The sequence below is a fragment of the Rhinopithecus roxellana genome, chromosome 12 (genome assembly GCF_007565055.1).
Source record: "Rhinopithecus roxellana isolate Shanxi Qingling chromosome 12, ASM756505v1, whole genome shotgun sequence".
Classification (NCBI taxonomy): Eukaryota; Metazoa; Chordata; class Mammalia; order Primates; family Cercopithecidae; genus Rhinopithecus; species Rhinopithecus roxellana.
In genome coordinates this window covers 26,888,986-26,906,849 of record NC_044560.1, presented here as the reverse complement: position 1 = coordinate 26,906,849, position 17,864 = coordinate 26,888,986, and the positions used below count along the sequence as shown (strand labels likewise).

Here is a 17,864-nt window from a genome sequence, read left to right as displayed (position 1 = left end):
CCAACCGTCATACAGTGCTGACCAGGGCCAGGCCCTCCGCTACGCACTGTACAAGGCCTGCTGCATTTGATCAGGCCCATCACCACACGAGGAAGGTACTATATTTCCCCTTTTCACAGATGGGAAAACTGAAACACAGAGAGGTTAAGTGACTTGACGATGAACACTGAGCTGGCAAAGCTGGGGTCTGGGCATGGACCCAGGCTGCCTGGAGGCTGTGTTCTCGCAACTTCTCTACCCTGGCTCTCACTGGTGCTTGTGACACCCTTCAGATGGGACTCCTTGATCCAGGTTTGGAGAATGGATCACAAACCTGGGGACAGAGGGGCCCAAAGGGAGAAGCAATGACAGTATCTTCCATACTGCCATGGTCCTGGTTGCCCATGTACTCCACCATGCTGCTGTAGTGGGATAATATTTCACTTGATGTAAGTCTTTTTTCCTCCCTTTTGTTCTTTCCAGACAGTGGCTCTTCTTCAGGGTAAAGCCTCGTCCAGCGGAAAAGCAGAGATGCTTTTGAGTTTCAAGAACCAATTCTTTGGCATTACAAGAGCCTGGGCTTTGAGTTTCAAAAGTAGAAGTCCTAGAGGCTTCTAGGAATAAAACTGTGTGTCATTAACAAGACACCTGGAAGACTGAGCGAGATGCAAGAGTCATTTCCCCATGACCGAGAAGAGGTCAAGGGCCCTGGGCCAGGGGTCTGGGCAGACAATCTAAGGAGAGCGGATGAGTCACGATGAAGTGGCGCTAGGGAGGTAAGTGGTGGCCAAGCAGCAGCCCCACACTAGCTTCATAAGTGTGGCTTGCGGGCAAGCTCAGCAGAGCGCCTGCTCCTCCCCTACCAAGGCACAGATGCGGTGGGGGAGGGAGTAATTGGCAGAGGGGTGACGCAGCCTTGCAGAAGGTTACCAAGCTCTGCCAACATCTCCCATGTGCCCCAGAGGAGGGAGGAAGAAGCTGAGAGGAGGAGAAAGAAGCCAGGCACAGAGACTTCCAGGAGGCCTAGGCAGCTGCATCTGCCACCAGGAAGACGGAAGTGAGGCCAAGACAGCAGGTGTCAGGGGACACCAGACGCTGCCCCCTGCCCAGGCCTTAGCACTTTCTGAGCCTCCTCTACCCCAACAACAAATTTAGATACAACCCAGGGCAAGAGGTAGGGAGGCCCTGGTTAATTACGGCTAGGTGTCTTCCACCAGCAGGATGGGGACTTGAAATAGAAATTCAGTCTAGTTTTGAGAGTGGAAGTTGTGTTTCTTGCACATTCAGGATGTGACTGAAGATCCTTCTGGTTTCCCTGCTGTTCCTCAAAGGGCTTTGCATGTCCCGCTCTGCTTTCTTGCTCATTTCTATACAAAGGAAGGAGGTTACCAGGGTTCTTTAGGAGAAACAGATGAGGCAGAGTCATAGAGCAGAGGTCACAATATTCCTCCTGCCCTTTCTGCATCCTCTTGTGAGTAGCCCACCTGTCTCTCCTTCCTACCATCCAAACTGTCTCAATCCCCTCCCCTGCAGAATAGCTTCCCAGTATTTTGTTTTGTTTTGTTTTGTTTTGTTTTGTTTTTTGAGATGGAGTCTCGCTCTGTGGCCCAGGTTGGAATGCAGTAGCCAGATCTCAGCTCACTGCAAGCTCCGCCTCTCGGGTTTACGCCATTCTCCTGCCTCAGCCTCCCGAGTAGCTGGGACTACAGGCGCCCGCCACCTCGCCCGGCTAGTTTTTTGTATTTTTTAGTAGAGACGGGGTTTCACCATGTTAGCCAGGATGGTCTCCATCTCCTGACCTCGTGATCCGCCCGTCTCAGCCTCCCAAAGTGCTGGGATTACAGGCTTGAGCCACCGCGCCCGGCCGCTTCCCAATATTGACATAGCAGAGTGGATGGTTCTTTGTACCTACTTCACAACAACCATAAGCCCTCAACCAACAGTGTACCTGCTCTTACCCTACCTGTCATTGTGTGTACTTGGGTGGAAGTTCAGTATTGTGCAATGTTGTCTGGGTAGCTGTCATCTTTGTTGTGACTCTTTGAAATATTTAGATTTGGCCGGGCGCGGTGGCTCAAGCCTGTAATCCCAGCACTTTGGGAGGCCGAGACGGGCGGATCACGAGGTCAGGAGACCAAGACCATTCTGGCTAACATGGTGAAACCCCGTCTCTACTAAAAAAACACAAAAAAAAACTAGCCGGGCGAGGTAGCGGGCGCCTGTAGTCCCAGCTACTCGGGAGGCTGAGGCAGGAGAATGGCGTAAACCCGGGAGGCGGAGCTTGCAGTGAGCTGAGATCCGGCCACTGCACTCCAGCCCGGGTGACAGAGCGAGACTCCGTCTCAAAAAAAAAAAAAAGAAAGAAATATTTAGATTAGAGTTTTGCAGTTTGGGCACTATTGACATTCAGGCTGGGCAATTCTTTGTCGTGGGAGACTGTCTGGTGCATTGCAGGATGCCAAACAGCTTCCCTGGCTCTACTCTCCAGATGCCAGTAGCACCCCTTTCCCCAGCTGTGACAACCAAACTGTCTCCAGACATTGCCAACTGTTTCCCCTGGTGGCAGAGGAATCAGCCCCAGTTAGTAATGGCCGCTTAGCTGGGCGCGATGGCTCACGCCTGTAATCCCAGCACTTTGGGAGGCTGAGGCAAGTGGATCACTTGAGGCCAGGGGTTCAAGACTAGCGTGGGCATGGTGAAACCCGGTCTCTACTAAAAATACAAAAATTAGCTGAGTGTGGTAGCAGGTGCTTGTAGTCCCAGCTACTTGGGGAACTGAGGTGAGAGGATGACTTGAAGTTGGGAGGTCGAGGCTGCAGTGAGCTAGGTGGCACCACTGCACTCCAGCCTGGGTGACAGAGTGAGATCCTGTCTAAAAAATAAAAACCAACCAACCAAACAAAAGAACTGTTGCTTAAAACATTGAACACAGGATCTCCGGCATATGCCGTTTGCTCTGGAATTGATGTCCAGGATAGACAACAAAATTTGGTCAGAAAATCGGTGGCCTCAGGGTCAGAAGACCTGGGTTCAACCTCCAGTTCCATCACTTCCTTCTTGTGTGATTTTGGGCAAATCATATAGCTTTTCTGAGCTTCAGTTTCCCTATACGTGTATTGGGGAATAATGAATGAGGAGAGGGATTTCCATTTGTTTTGTTCACTGCAGTACCCCCCAATACCTAGAATAGCGCAGGGCATGTAAGAAGTACTCAATACAGATGGGTTGACTGAATAACTCTCTCTGTTCCGCCTCCCCCACCCCCAGGACTTCTGTAGGGTTCAAATGAAAAAGTCTGTAAGAACTTCCATGACTGAGGGGTCACAGGAAATATTGCACCCCATTCAAACTCAGAAAGCAACAGCCGCTAGCTGACACTTTCTAAATTAATTTTATAAATCATGAAGATTCATCATAGTCAAAAACTAGGAACAAACCAAATGTCTTTCAATGGTAAATGGCTAAACTGTGATGCATCTATACCACGGAATAATACACAGCAAAAAAAAAAAAAAAAAAAAAAAAAACCCAAATCAGCCGGGCAGGGTGGCTCATGCCTGTAATCCCAACGTTTTGGGAGGTGGAGGAAGGTGGATGACTTGAGGTCAGGAGTTTGAGACCAGCCTGGCCAACATGGCAAAACCCCATCTCTACTAAAAATGCAAAATAATAATAACTGGGGGGGGGGGGGTGCACACCTATAATCCCAGCTTCTTAGGAGGCTGAGGCTTGAGAATCACTCGAGCCTGGGAGGCGGAGCTTGCAGTAAGCCAAGATCGTGCCACTGCACTCCAGCCTGGGCAACAGAGCAAAACTCTGTCTCAAAAACCAAAACAAAACAAAACCCCCAAATCATTGATATACGCAACAACCTGGATAGATTTGAAGGGAATTATGCTAAGTAAAAAAACACCAATCTCAAAAGGTTACATACTATATGATTCCATTTATATAATATTCTTGAAATAAACAAATTATATAGATGAAGAACATTGCCAGGAGTTGGGGATGAAGGTGGCCACAGTGTGGTCACCTGAGGAAGCTCATGTTGATGGAACAGTTCTGTATTTTTAAAAAATGTCTTATTTTTAATTTTATGGTTATATAAATAGGTGTATATATTTATGGGGTATGTGAGATATGTTGATACATGCATACATTGTGTAATAATCACATGGTAAATGTGGTCTCCATCACCTCAAACATGTATCATTTCTTTGTGTTACGAACATTCTAATTCTAATCTTTTATTATTTTAAAATGTACCATAAATTATTGTTGACTGAAAAAGTTAGCCAGGAGTGGTGGCGGGCACCTGTAGTCCCAGCTACTTGGGAGGCTGAGGCAGGAGAATGGCATGAACCCGGGAAGCAGAGCTTGCAGTGAGCCGAGATCACGCCACTGCACTCTAGCCTGGGTGACTGAGCAAGACTCCATCTCAAAAAAAAGAAAAAAAATTACTGTTGACTGTAGTCACCCTGTTGTGCTATCAAATACTAAATCTTATTCATTCATCTTAATCATTCTAACTATATTTTTGTATCCATTACCCACCCCACTTTCCCTTCACTCCCCATTACCCAGCCCAGTCTCTGGTAACCATCATTCTACTCTCTGTCTCTATGAGTTCAATTGTTTTAATTTTTAGCTCCCGCAAATGAGTGAGAATAGGTGAAGTTTGTCTTTCTATGCCTCACATATTTCACTTAACATAATGACTTCCAGTTCCATCCATGTTTTTGGCAAAGGCCAGGATCTCATCCTCTTTTACGACTGAGTAGTATTCCACTGTGTATATACATTTTCTTTATCCATTCATCTGTTGATGGACGCTTAGGTTGATTCTAAATCTTGGCTATTGTGAATAGTGCTTCGATAAACAAGGGAGTGCAGATATCTCTTTAATCTACTGATTTCCTTTCTTTTGTGTATATACCTAGGAGTGGAATTGCTGGATCATGTGGTAGCTCTAATTTTAGTTTTTTGAGGAATCTACAGACTGTTCTCCATAGTGGCTGTACTAACTTACATTCCCAGCAACAGTGTGTGAGGGTTCCCTTTTCTCCATATTCTCCACATTCTCTCATTAGGTTTGTTTGTTTGTTTGTTTGTTTGTTTTTTGAGTGGGGGACCAGGGTCTTTCTCTGTCCCCCTGTCCCCCAGGCTGGAGTGCAGTGGTGTGATCTCGGCTCACTGCAACCTCTGCCTCCCGGATTCAAGCAATTCTCATGCCTCAGCCTCCTGAGTAGCTGGGATTACAGGTGCCTGCCACCATGCCTGGCTAATTTTTGTATTTTCAGTAGAGACAGGGTTTTGTCATGTTGGCCAGGCTGGCCTCGAACTCCTGAACTCAAGTGATCCTCCTGCCTTGGTCTCCCAAAGTGCTGGGATTGCAGGTGTGAGCCACCACAACCGGCCCAGTTCTGTGTTTTGATTGTGGTGCTGGTTACACATACCTACACAAATGATAAAACTGCATAGAATCACACACACACAGGAATGTGATCTGCACAAATGATAAAACTGCATAGCATCACACACACATGAATATAGGTGAAGCATGAAACCAATGTTATAGAATAAGCTCTGTGGATTACACCAATGTCAGTTTCCTGGCTGTGATATTGCACTATAGCTATACAAGATGTTACCACTGGGGAAGGCTGGGTGAAGGGCACAGAAGATCTCCCCATATAACGTTTTCAATTTCCTTTGCATCTGTAATTACTTTAAAATAAAGACTTTTAACCCATATAATAAATCCTACATAGGGAGATGGGCAAAAATTATCAAAAGCATGTGCAGTGTCGAAAAAGTTAAATTCCCCAAATTACCAGAGGACGTTCGAGACTCAGACCACAAATCAAGCTGCCAGGAAATGGAACTAGTTTTCCATGACTCAGTCTAATTTAGCTCATAAGCCTCCATTCTGCCAGGTGGTAGAAATGTTCCCCTCCCCCTTTGGCTGGAATGGCATCTAAGTTCTGAAGGCCTTATGCAGTGCCAAAGTCCCCCCCTCAGGGGGACACCTGGTCCCTGTTCCCAGGCTGGCTGCTGGCCTTCGGTCTGTGCAAGCCTCTGCCAAGCTGTCCTTCACCCCAAACCCAACACCATGCTGTGCCCAGTGGAAACCTGGCAGGAAGACGAGCCACTACCTGGTGTCCTGCAATTCAAACGCAGTCCTCAGATGTTTTATTTGGCCCATAGAGTATTTTAAATCACTACTTGCCAATATTTGAAATGGGGCATTTTCACATACGAGTGTAGATATCTGGGCTAGTCCTCATTTCACACGTTCCCTGGGGCAGCAATCGACTGGACCTCACTGTGTAGCAGTTGCCACTTGAACCTGGGCACGCCTCCTTGTGGGTTCATCACAGTCCCCACCATTTCTGACCCCTTCATTTGGCTGGATTCACTCTTTCACAAAACCTGCCTGGCAACATGGAAGCTCGAGGTGGCAGCCCTCACTCTTCCTCACTTCTGTCCCATTTTGGGGTCTCTGGGGATCATTTTTCTCCTCCTGCTCCTTGCTGGGGTGCAGAGAAACTTTGCGGTGCTATCTCAGACCCACCTGCTGAGGGATGACCCTTCCGTCTAGGGTCTTGCTGCCTCCTATGCCCACCCCAGGCTCCACACAGGAACGGGTCACCATGGGACATGGCCCAGGGACCTCGTTCTTGGTTTGCCTTGCTTGCTTTCAGACCTCATCCTCCTGATACGGAAAGTTTTATTTGATCTCAAGAGGCTGAAGCCTTGCCGGTCCGGCGTCTGTTTACCCTTCCCCGCGATGCCACATCTGTTCCATTGTCTACCTACACCAGTCCTTTCTGTTTCTCCTCCTCTTCTAGACTTGAAAATCAAAAACCAGGACACTCTGATTCCCTTTTCCTGCTCTTCACCCCTTCTTGGAGGCAGTAAGCTAACAGCTGCCTGAATTTTAGGATGTTGGGGCAATAGACAAAACTGGGAATGAAAAATGCATTGGTTAATTCAAATATATCCCCCTCATCATATTTCTTCCCACGCCGGACACTGCACTAAGTGGTTACATGCATTCTCTCCCATTTCCTCATCAAAGAGGAAATGGGGCTCAGGGAGATTAGGTGTTGGCCCGAAGTTGACAGCTAGTGAAGGGACAGAGCTGGTACTTGAACCCAGAGCCCATCCTCTTCACCACTCCCTTCCCACAAAGGTGTGGCTTTATTTCACAGCCCCCCTTCTTGCTTCCCATACTCCCAGGTCCTCACGCATCTCCACAGGGCAGGGACCAGTGGGAATCCTTACCTGGGTGACAGTGAAAGGCTACTGGTTGAGCTTTTCCTAAACCCCCCTCTGAGGTTGGCTCACCCATCCCCAGCTGACTGGGGTGGACAGGGTTCCAGTTACTGACACTGTGAAATGTCCTGACCCTGGACACCCCTCCCTCAACCCCAGCAGGAGAGTCCAGGCAGCCGGAGCAGATAGATCAGCTCCCGGGAGAAGGGCAGGGATCAAAATGGAAGGACAAGACCAGAAGCTGAGTCACAGCCTTGGCAAATCTAGTTATAGGGTCGGGGGAGAGGCTGGCGGCCGTCAGTTCGCAAATCAGCAGTCCTCCCTGAAACCTGGACAAAGCCATTTCTTGGAAAATCCAATTAGAATTCAGAGCCTTGAGGGCCACCCTGGATTTTCTGCTGCTCAGCAACCTGCAGAGCCTGGCCCAGCTGGCCCGTGGGCCGTACCACATCAGACGGCCCTGATAGCAACAGATGAGCTTGTTAGTCAGTGGGTCCCCTGACAGCTGCTGTCTCTTTGTACTCCAGCAGGAAGGCATTCCTTTGTCACCCCTGGTAGGCAGGAACACCTGATAAGCCATCTGTCTGGCCAGCCCTCTGTGCGCCAGGGGGCTTTGCTCGGAGGCTGGTATTCCAGGCCCTGTGCAGCCTGCGGGGCTGGGAATAGTGACTGAGTCAGTGCAGCCCCAGGCACAGACAGACACACTCTGATGTTTTCGGGTTCTCTTATGGATGATATTGTTGGACCCTTATACCTGGGACTGATTTGGATGGCGCTATTGACCTACTGACCCTTTATTTGACCAGAAAGGAGAATGGGTTTTTTTTGTTTGTTTTGTTTGTTTTGTTTGTTTGTTTGTTTGTTTTGAGATGGAGTCTTTCTGTCACCTAGGCTGGAGTACAGTGGTACAATCTTGGCTCACTGCAACCTTTGCCTCCTTGATTCAAGCAATTCTCCTGCCTCGGCCTCCCAAGTAGCTGGGATTACAGGCATGTACCATCACACCCAGCTAACTTTTATATTTTTAGTAGAGACAAGGTTCCACCATATTGGCCAGGCTGGTCTCTAACTCCTGACCTCAGGTGATCCTCCCGCCTCGGCCTCCCAAAGTGCTGGGATTACAGGCATGAGCCCAAGTCCCCAGCCAGAATGTTTTTCTTTCTTTTTTTTTTTTGTTTTTGAGACGGAGTCTCGCTCTGTGGCCCAGGCTGGAGTGCAGTGGCCAGATCTCAGCTCACTGCAAGCTCCACCTCCCGGGTTTACGCCATTCTCCTGCCTCAGCCTCCCAAGTAGCTGGGACTACAGGCGCCCGCCACCTCGCCCGGCTAGTTTTTTGTATTTTTTTTAGTAGAGACAGGGTTTCACCATGTTAGCCAGGATGATCTCGATCTCCTGACCTCGTGATCTGCCCGTCTCACCTCCCAAAGTGCTGGGATTACAGGCTTGAGCCACCGCGCCCGGCCGGTGAGTGGTATTTAAAGGGCTTTTTACATGGGTCTCATCCAATCCCCCAGCAGCCCAGGGAGACAAGAGGACAGCTACTCCCGTGCCCCTTTTCCAGACAAAGCAACTGAGATTGGGTCATCATCTAGGCCCAGGTCATGCAGGTGACCTGCAGAAGTGGTGGCACCAGCCCTGAGGGCAGGACCCTGGGTGAAGCCTGATCTCTTTGGTTGGGCTGGTAGGGAGGGGCAGGAGCTGATGACAGGGGAGCTTCCCTGGCCTGCTCAGAAGTCCCTCCTGGTCAGAGCTGAGCCATGGCTCTCTTTCCCCTAGAGAGAGCTTGCTTGGGGGTTCCTCATTGCCCTTTGGGGTTCCATGGAGCACCGTTTGACAACCTCTGCTTTGAGGGTTTCTTCTTTTAGCAGTGATTATAGAGCTGTTCTGTTTACAAGGATCAGGAAGAGTGAGGTCCCTGTATGAACTCTATTCCTGGCTCTGACCACAGCAAGGGACATCTCTTTGAGCCTTGACGTCCTCATCTGTGACATGGGCTTCTCCGACTAGATGACCCCACTGTCCATAGGAAAGAAGGAAGCCCCGCTAGCTAGCCTGCTGTGTGTTCCCGTGCTGCCCCATTTGGGAAATGATTCACTGGCCCCAGTACACTCTGCTGTTTTTGCTGGTTGGGAGAGTCTTCTGGTCTTGTTTTTTCCGGAAGATTCTGGAAAAGCCTCCAGTTCTGCACCTGCGGTGGTTCCAGAGCAAGGTGCTCCTCCAGCCGAGACAAGTCCATTCAGAAGCTCAGGGTGCAGCAGCAAAGGAGGCAGCTGCATCTGTCGTGCTGAGAACAGGTGAGAGGTCGGCCCCCAGTGTCTCTCCTTTGTCTGGCTCCTCCCTGAAAGTCCCACATCCCATCTCTCTGGGCTTCTTGACCGCAGCTTTTCTCAACAGGAGGAACCCAGGGAGCCACTCCTTGTTAGAGCTTCGCCCCAGCCCCTTGGCCTCAACCTGGAGGTGATTCCCACCCCCAGAGGCAGCCATCCTCCCGCGGACTCCAGGGGCTCACTGGGACAGCACTGATGATGACAATACGGATAACAAGCGCTGCCACTGATAGTCACTGATACATCACAACCAGCCCGTGCAAGACCCTGTGCTGAGTGCTTACGTCCACCTTCCCATCGCATCCTCCCAACAGCCCCACGGGGGGTTACTGTCACCCCAGCCCAGAGAGGCTAGGTGCATGCCCCAGGTCACACTGCTGGTAAAAGGGACGCAGGGCAGCTGCGGAGCTCCGGGTCCTAATCACCCCATCCCACTCAGTGGAGGGGGCGCATTTTGCTCAGAATTTCACCTGAAGCTGGACTTGAAGCAGTAATTTGGAGGGATGTGGCTCAGTGATTGCATGCACCCGTCTGGAGCAGGGAAGGTGGACTTTTCTGTCCCTAGATGTCCTTGGGACCTATCGGGATGGCCCTGGACCCCTCGCCACTGCTTGGAAGCAGTTCATAGGAGCAAGACCCGTTGGCAGATATCAAGAAAGAAACGAAAAACATTTTTTCCTTTTTTGAAAAGTGGAGTTCCTCTCTCGGGTCATACCGGTGTGACATTTATCACAAATGTCCCTCAAATCTTTGTTGACGTCTGTTCCCCTGTGCCATCAACTCCCTGAGGGCAGGAGCCGGGGTCACTTTGGCTCAACGATGAATGCCCAGTGTCCATCACGGTACCTGGCATGTGGGAGGCATTTGATGAACATTTGTAGACCAGCGCCTCAGCAGTGAGAATGAGGCTGCCAGGTGAAAGCGTCAAGCACCGTGTGGGGGTTTTTCTTGGGTGGGGTACTAAGGCGTTCGCCTGCAGCGCTGGGTCGTGGCTGCTGCTCGGGAGGTGAAGATCCCAGGCTCCCTCTGAGTCACACGGTTTCAGGCCTGGGGTATCTGTGTCTGGGCGCTATGCTGTGAGGGCTGGGGGTCACCATCCTGGGCCACGACTTCGTGCAGACACCTGCTCAGCCAGGCCAGAGGCCCCAGCAGCCAACCAGCTGCTGTTTCTCAACCTGCTCCCTGCCCAGACCAAAGCAGAGACAAGAGAGGGGACAGGTGCCCTTGGGAGATGCAGTTGAGAGCAGGGATGTGCTTAGCCAGGGCTGCACCCTGGCAGGCAGACTTGCTTTGAGATACTGCATTTTATCTTGAACAAATTCATGCCACCTTTGCATTCCAGCCAATAAAACTCTTGCCTTTGTGGGGCACAGTGGCACATGCCTATATTCCTGGTTACTCGGGAGGCTGAGGCAGGAGATTTCCTTGAGCCCGGGAGTTCAAATCTAGCCTGGGCAACATAGTAAGACCTTGTCTCTAGAAAAACCAAACCCAAATGATTTGCTTTGTTATATACAACTTAACACTTCTGTGCCTCAGTTTCCTAATCTGTAAAATAGTAAAAATAGCAACACCTGCCTTGTAGGTTTGCTGTGAGGACAGAATACATTTCATTATATTTAAAGAACTTAGAATAATGCCTGTTACCGAGTAAGCACTACACAGGGTTAGCTATTACTATTATCAACGTTATTATTATTAATTTCATTAATTTACTAGTTGTCTTGAATCAGTTGCATGGGGGTGGCCCCTACTCTGGTTTTCAACACACTCTTTAGAGCCAACTGCACACTCTGGGGGAAGAAGGGCAATGTTTCTGGAATTGTTGTTCCCTTGGCATATTCGTTAATCTATTCCCATGTTACAAATTACACCAAAACTTAGTGGTTATGTGAAAAACAGTATTTATTATTTCACAGGTTCTGTGAGTCAGGATGAAAGCTGGTGCCCCTGGTTCAAGGTCTAGCACAGGCTACAGTCAAGGTGCCAGACAGGCTGCATTATCTCAAGGGTCATCTGGGCAGGGACCTGCTTCCAGGCTCACCCATGTGGTTGTTGGTAGAACTCAGCTCTTTGCGGGCTGTTGGCCAGAGACCACTTTAGTTCCTGGTCAAATGGGTCTCTTTATGGGATGGCTTACAATTCAGCAACTGGCCTTATCAATTCAAGCAAATAAGGAGACACAGAGAGAGAGAGAGAGAGAGAGAGCCCACACATACACAAGCAAGATGGGGGTCACAGTCTTTCATAACTTAATCTCAGGAGTGACAGCCAATCATTTTTGCTGGATTCTATTCTTAGAAGCAAGTCATGATCAAGGAGAGGAGACTTCACAAAAGGTGCGGTCATTGAGAGCCATTCAGAAGCTGCCTGCTCTGTTGAGGGCACACCATCTTGAGATCATGGGCATTAGAAAGAACCAAGTTTGATGCCAACTTTAAAACAATTGTATTATTGGTCTTGAATTCCTAGCCTCAAGTGATTCTCCTGCCTTGGCCTCCCAAAGTGTTGGGATTACAGGCATGAACCTCCATGCCTGGCCCAATGTGAGCTGTTTCTCTTACCTAGTGTTAAAATAAAATGGGAGGCCATTAGGCTGAGGTGGCTCCCATGCCCTGGGTTCCTAAACAAGCAAGGTGAAACTTAACCTTAGCCAATCATAAAAGACCAGCTAAGCATTAATTACATAATCAGGAACTTTCCACCAGGATCATCTAAATGAGGCAACTGCCCAAACCTTAACCAATCAAATAATTTCTTTATTTTCCACATTCCTTATTTAATTTCTCTGATTTTCCTCGTTCACCCTATCAAAGCCCTCCCTTCAAACTCCTCTGGAGGAGCCCTGAACCACCTTTGATTTGGTGCTGCCCAGTTCATGAATTGCTGTTTGCTTGAATAAACTACTTTTTTTTTTTTTTTTTTTTTTTTTTTTGAGATGGAGTCTCACTCTGTCACCCAGGCTGGAGTGCAGTGGCGTGATCTTGGCTCACTGCAAGCTCTGCCTCCCAGGTTCACACCATACTGCTGCCTCAACCTCCTGAGTAGCTGGGACTACAGGTGCCCACCACCACACCTGACTAATTTTTTGTATTTTTAGTAGAGACAAGGTTTCACTGTGTTAGCCAGGATGGTCTTGGTCTCCTGACCTTGTGATCCGCCCATCTCAGCCTCCCAAAGTGCTGGGATTACAGGCGTGAGCCACCGTGCCTGGCCATAAACTTTAACTTTTTTACATGCCACCATTGATCTTTTAACACCAGCAGTGTGAGTCCCATACATTACTCTACCTCACCCAGCCTCGTCCCCAAGGATCAAATGTTACCCACCTTGATGAGCCCCCTTGCCCAGTGCGTGAGTTTCCTGTGGCTGCTGTAGGAGATTGCCACAAATTTGGTGGCTTATTCTTGCACAGTTCTGTGGCCAGAAATATGACATGGGACTCACTGGGCTAAAATCAAGGTGTCAGCAGGGCCGTGTCCCTTTCAGGAGGCTGTAGGGAGAATCTGTTTCCTTGTCCTTTCCAGCACTGAGAGGCTGCCAGCACTCCTTGGCCTGTGGCGCCTTCCTCCATCTTCACAACCAGGAAGGGGAGCTGAGTCTTTCTCACATGGCATCATTCTGATCTTTTCAGTTGCCACACTTACCTCTGACCCACTTCCTTCTCCTCCTTCACCCAGTATTAAGGATCCCTGTGGCTACATTGGGCCCACTAGATAATCTAATCCAGATATTCTTCCTATTTTTAGGTCAATTGATGAACAACAATCATCTCACCTGCAACCTTAGCTCCCTCTGCCATGTAAGGTATCACAGTCACGGGTTCTAGAGACCAGGGTATGGGCCTCTTTGGGTATCCATCATTCTACTGACCAGAGAGTCCTTCCTTGAATCTGTTTTCATGTGACCCAAGGGCCTCCCCTTTTCCACAGGCCACACCTGGCTGCCTGATTGTCCCTGGGGGGGTCCTGGCACCCAGAGGAGGAGGCGCTTCCCACATGCCCAGGGGCCAGGAAGAAGGCTCATTAATTCTGTAGGAACATGAAGAGGAGGCAGGTGGTTGGACAAAGCGATGTTCAGGGTCGTGCTTTGAGGTTCCCACGTGTGTGTCTGACTCCCTGGGGCTGCCCATGTGGTCCTGTGGTCCTGTGGTTTTACTCCAGGAGACCACCTGCCTGCCACCCCTCAGAAGAAGGGGAAAAGCTGCCGTTTCGTGTTGGAGCTGCACACACAGAGGAAGACCTGGTGCCTGGCATCAGGCCATTCCTCAGCTTGTCTCCTGCTGCGTGGTCTATCATCCTCACAACATGCTGGGCTCAGGATCCGGGTCTCCTGGCTGGAAGGGAATCTGGAAGGACAGGTTTTATTTGTCCTGAGGCCAGCTTTCAAATTTTGCCAACTCCACTGATGTTCCTGCCGTCCGACACTCATAAGGCCTTAGTCCTCCCAGAGCACAGGGAAACTGTGGCTTCAGAGCAAGGAAGGAAGAGCAAGCTACTCTTCCGAGTTCCCCTGGTGGTGTAGTGGCTAGGATCCGGCGCTTTAATCCCCGCAGTCCGGGTTCGATGCCCGGGCAGGGAATTGTTTTGCACTGGCCGCCCTCCCACAGGAATCTTCCTTTACTAGGCGGTCAGCTCCAAGGGCCGGATGCAGAGCCCTCTCCGCAGCGAGGGGCAAACCCGGGCGAAGAAGCGCAAGTCCTGGTAGACCACCTCTCAGGGCACACCGCTCCTATTTATCTCCGTGTCCCTCACCCGCAGAAGCGGCTTTAGAGAGCGACTGAGCGTCCCGCTCAGGTGTACACAGCCTTGCAGAGATGCCAGCCCCCATGGAGCTGCACCCAATAAGGCCACTTTCTTTGCCGTAGCCGCCCTGGAGGCGCCTATCGGGCTGGGCTGCGAATAACTAAGAGAGAGGCCAAGCCAAGTCGTGGCGTTTGTGCAAGCCCTGGACACGGGCACCGGCCAGTCAGCGGAGCCTCCTCGCCTCCGTTCGCAGCTAACGTGGTCGTTAGGCCTTGGGAAGAGGCGACTGGAGGCGATGCCCGAGAGTTGGGAGGTGGGTGAGAGGCGGGTGAGGTCCTGGAGTGAGGTCCCGTTTGCTGATTGAGCGGTAGAGGGAGGCGATGTTCGCTGACCCAACAAAGACAGCAGGTGGAGTAGGCACAAATGGAAAACTGTTGCCGGTGCCCTAAGCAGAAGGCAGGTGTAGAAATCAGCACTAGGACGTCGAAGCAATGGTAAAACAGTCAAATCCCACAATGTCTACACTCTACCAAGAAGTTGCGCGCTCTCCCCCTTTTCCATTCAGTGCTCCCAAGAGGGGTTCGGAGAATCCCGCGTCCACTGTAAGCTCAGCGGGGAGCGGGAGTCAGGGAAGTGAAGTGCACAGACTGGGCAGAGGCGGCGGGCAGAACCGCGGGGGTGAGAGGGCGCGGTGGCCGCGGGGCGGGAGCCGCTGCTGAAAGGCGGCCTGGGTTGTCGTGTGGGGTGACTGTCGGTGGAATCTTTGGCGGAGAGTGGTTTGGAAGAATGGCGAGGGGCGGCAGTGGGGAGGGTGGTGACCCTGAGCGTCCGGCCCGGGCGAGGGGCCGGTGCTGTCCCGGCAGGGCATGGGCTAATTCCCACTTACCTGGCAGGGGAGAGACCGTGGTCACGAAGGGGGTTCTCCCAGAGTGAAGCTTCATCGCGCTCTCGAGTTGCTGATCCCTGTGATTTCCTCAATGTGGGAAACGGTGTTTGTGCTGGAAGAGGGCTGCGCTCTTTACCTAACATAACGGGATTCAAGACTGACTGCCTCACGCCCACCCTAAAACGTTTACGTGGCTTCCTTGTCTTTTTTTTTTTTTTTTTTTCTGTCCTAAAGTCGCCTCATCCTCACACCCCCTCATTTTTTTCTTCCACACTCGAGTCTGTCTCTCTCATTAAAAGCTCCACCAAATATTTGAAATATCTCAACCAGAAAGACTGCAATACATTATTTTATTCGTGGAAGCTACAGACCAGCTAGGTTGAGAGTGGCTTGATCTTTTCTGCTAAACGGTGAGGCATAGGGCACTTGGAAGGTTTCTCTTTGGGCAGTTGTCTGTGTACTGTTGGGTTTCCTTCTTTTCCCCAGACAGTATGGCGCTGTGGGGCCAGCGGTAAACCCTGCTTTCTGGCTGCAGATAAAGGCCGCAGCTGGTGCAGGAATTAAAAGCAAACCGAAAGACACGTGGGTTCGCCCCAGTGGGTCCAAGATAGAGTCTGACTGTAGCCGGATTCGGATTGGAACAGAGGTTGCTGCAGGTACAACGCAGAGTATTAACCACTATAGAATCCCAGTGCGCCCCACACTTGCTGCCCGTCGTTTTGCTTCCCCACCCCTCTTTTATTTATTTATATGTTTTTTTGAGAGACAGAATTTCGCTTTGTTGCCCAGGCTGGAGTGCAGTGGCGCGATCTCGGCTCACTGCTACCTCAGCCTCTCAGGTTCTCCTGCCTCAGCCTCCCGAGTAGTTGGCACTACAAGCATGGGCCAAGACGCCCAGCTAATTTTTGTATTTTTCGTAGAGACGGGCTTTCACCATGTTGGCCCGGCTGGTCTCGAACTCCTGACTTGAAGTGAGTGATCCACCCACTTCAGCCTCCCAAAGTGCTGGGATTATAGGCGTGAGCCACCGCGCCTGGTCCCCCGATTTTTTTTTAATGTAAAAGGATTATGCGATTTTTACTTCTTTTTTCTTGGGCAGCTACAGGTTCTTGTGATTTTCTCACGTGTTCTCCCCGTTTCCCCCTCTCCATTCTGATGCATGTCCCATCTTCTCTGCATCCAGCCGGTGCCCTCTGTACGGGCATCCTGGGCTGTCCCATTGTCTCGACCTGGTCTCCCCTGCTTCTCCCTCCTCCTTTTCACTTTTTCTCTTTTGACTCCCCTGCCTCTTGCCCGCTCCCGCCCCACCAACCCCATCTACTGAAGCCGAGTTGAGTGAGGGAAGAGCAAGCGGAACAGATGATTGCCTCAAGGCGGCGCAAGAAAACAGAAAGAGCTATTATGAGAGCCGTCGGGGCCTTCAGCTTCCCCTGGGCCCTGCCAGGCCCAGGCTAGGGTCGCAGATCCAGGTATTTTCGGAGGCACTGGCTTCTGAAGTAGGCGAGAGTCAACGCAGGGTGAAGGCCATTCGGCCGCCCTTCTGGCTTCAGAGGGACGCAATGCGCGCGTTTCTAACGTGCAACAACACGAGTAGTGAGTCTCAGCCTTTCCCGTTTTCTGAAGCTTTGTTGTCTGCATACTTGTCCTGCAGAGAGCGAACAGCAACCCTTAAAGTTCAGTGATTGCTTAATCTATGGTGAGATGAAAGCGACCAATCCATGTTGTCTCCGTGGCGCAATCGGTGAGCGCGTTCGGCTGTTAACCGAAAGGTTGGTGGTTCGAGCCCACCCAGGGACGTGATTTTAAATGTTGGCAGTTGTGGCCAGGCGCGGTGGTTTACGCTTATTAATCCCAACACTTTGAGAGACTGACGTAGGAGAAGCCTCGCTTGAACTCAGAAGTTCAAGACCAGTGAGAATCCCATCTCATTAAAATAATAATAACAAATTGTAGTTATTTCTCCTCAGGCCTTGCACTGTATTTAAAAGTCAAAGACCTGATCCCATGTGTCATGTGCATTCCATGAGGACACAAAGCAGAAGTTCCCCCTCTGAGCCGCCTAGAAAATAAGATCCTTCCAGAACAAACTAGGTTGTATGTATGGGAACCTGAAAGTGTATGAAGAGAGAAACCTCAAACATCTTGCCTTGCTTTCCACAAAAATTAACCCATCACAGTCTCCTTCAAGTGGTACCATACCTCTTCACATTACTCCTCTCCCTGCATAAAGATGCTATTATTAGCATAAAGATGCTATTATTAGCATAAAGATGCTATTGTCATGCATTTTACTTTACACATATTATACACCTTCCATCTTTATTACTTTTGTTTAAAGAGTCAGATGTGTTTTTGTTTGTTTTTTGTTGTTTGTTTTTTGTTGTTTGTAAGATGAGTCTCGCTCTATCAGACAGGCTGGAGTGCAGGGGCACAATCTTGGCTCACTGCAACCTCTGCTTCCCAGGTTCAAGCGATTCTCCTGACTCAGACTCCTGAGTAGCAGAGACTACAGGCGTGGGCCACCACACCCAACTAATTTTCGTATTTTTAGTAGAGAAGGGGGTTCACCATGTTGGCCAGGCTTGTCTCGAACTCCTGACCTGAAATGATCTCCGCCGGCCTCAGCATCCCAAAGTGGTGGGATTACAG

The 17,864-nt window shown here is 50.2% G+C and overlaps 1 long non-coding RNA gene, 1 other non-coding gene and 1 pseudogene across 2 annotated transcripts; all 3 read left to right on the top strand.

Moving 5' to 3' along the window:
- The first annotated feature begins 487 nt into the window (after positions 1–487).
- LOC115892346 lies at positions 488–10,955 on the top strand. The gene is made up of 3 exons (XR_004052236.1): positions 488–755; positions 9,153–9,551; positions 9,652–10,955. It is a non-coding gene; the product is annotated as an uncharacterized LOC115892346 (long non-coding RNA).
- A 4,252-nt stretch (positions 10,956–15,207) lies between these two features.
- LOC115892433 lies at positions 15,208–15,349 on the top strand (annotated as a pseudogene).
- A 1,589-nt stretch (positions 15,350–16,938) lies between these two features.
- TRNAN-GUU lies at positions 16,939–17,012 on the top strand. Its single transcript has one exon. It is a non-coding gene; the product is annotated as a tRNA-Asn (tRNA).
- Positions 17,013–17,864: the final 852 nt, after the last annotated feature.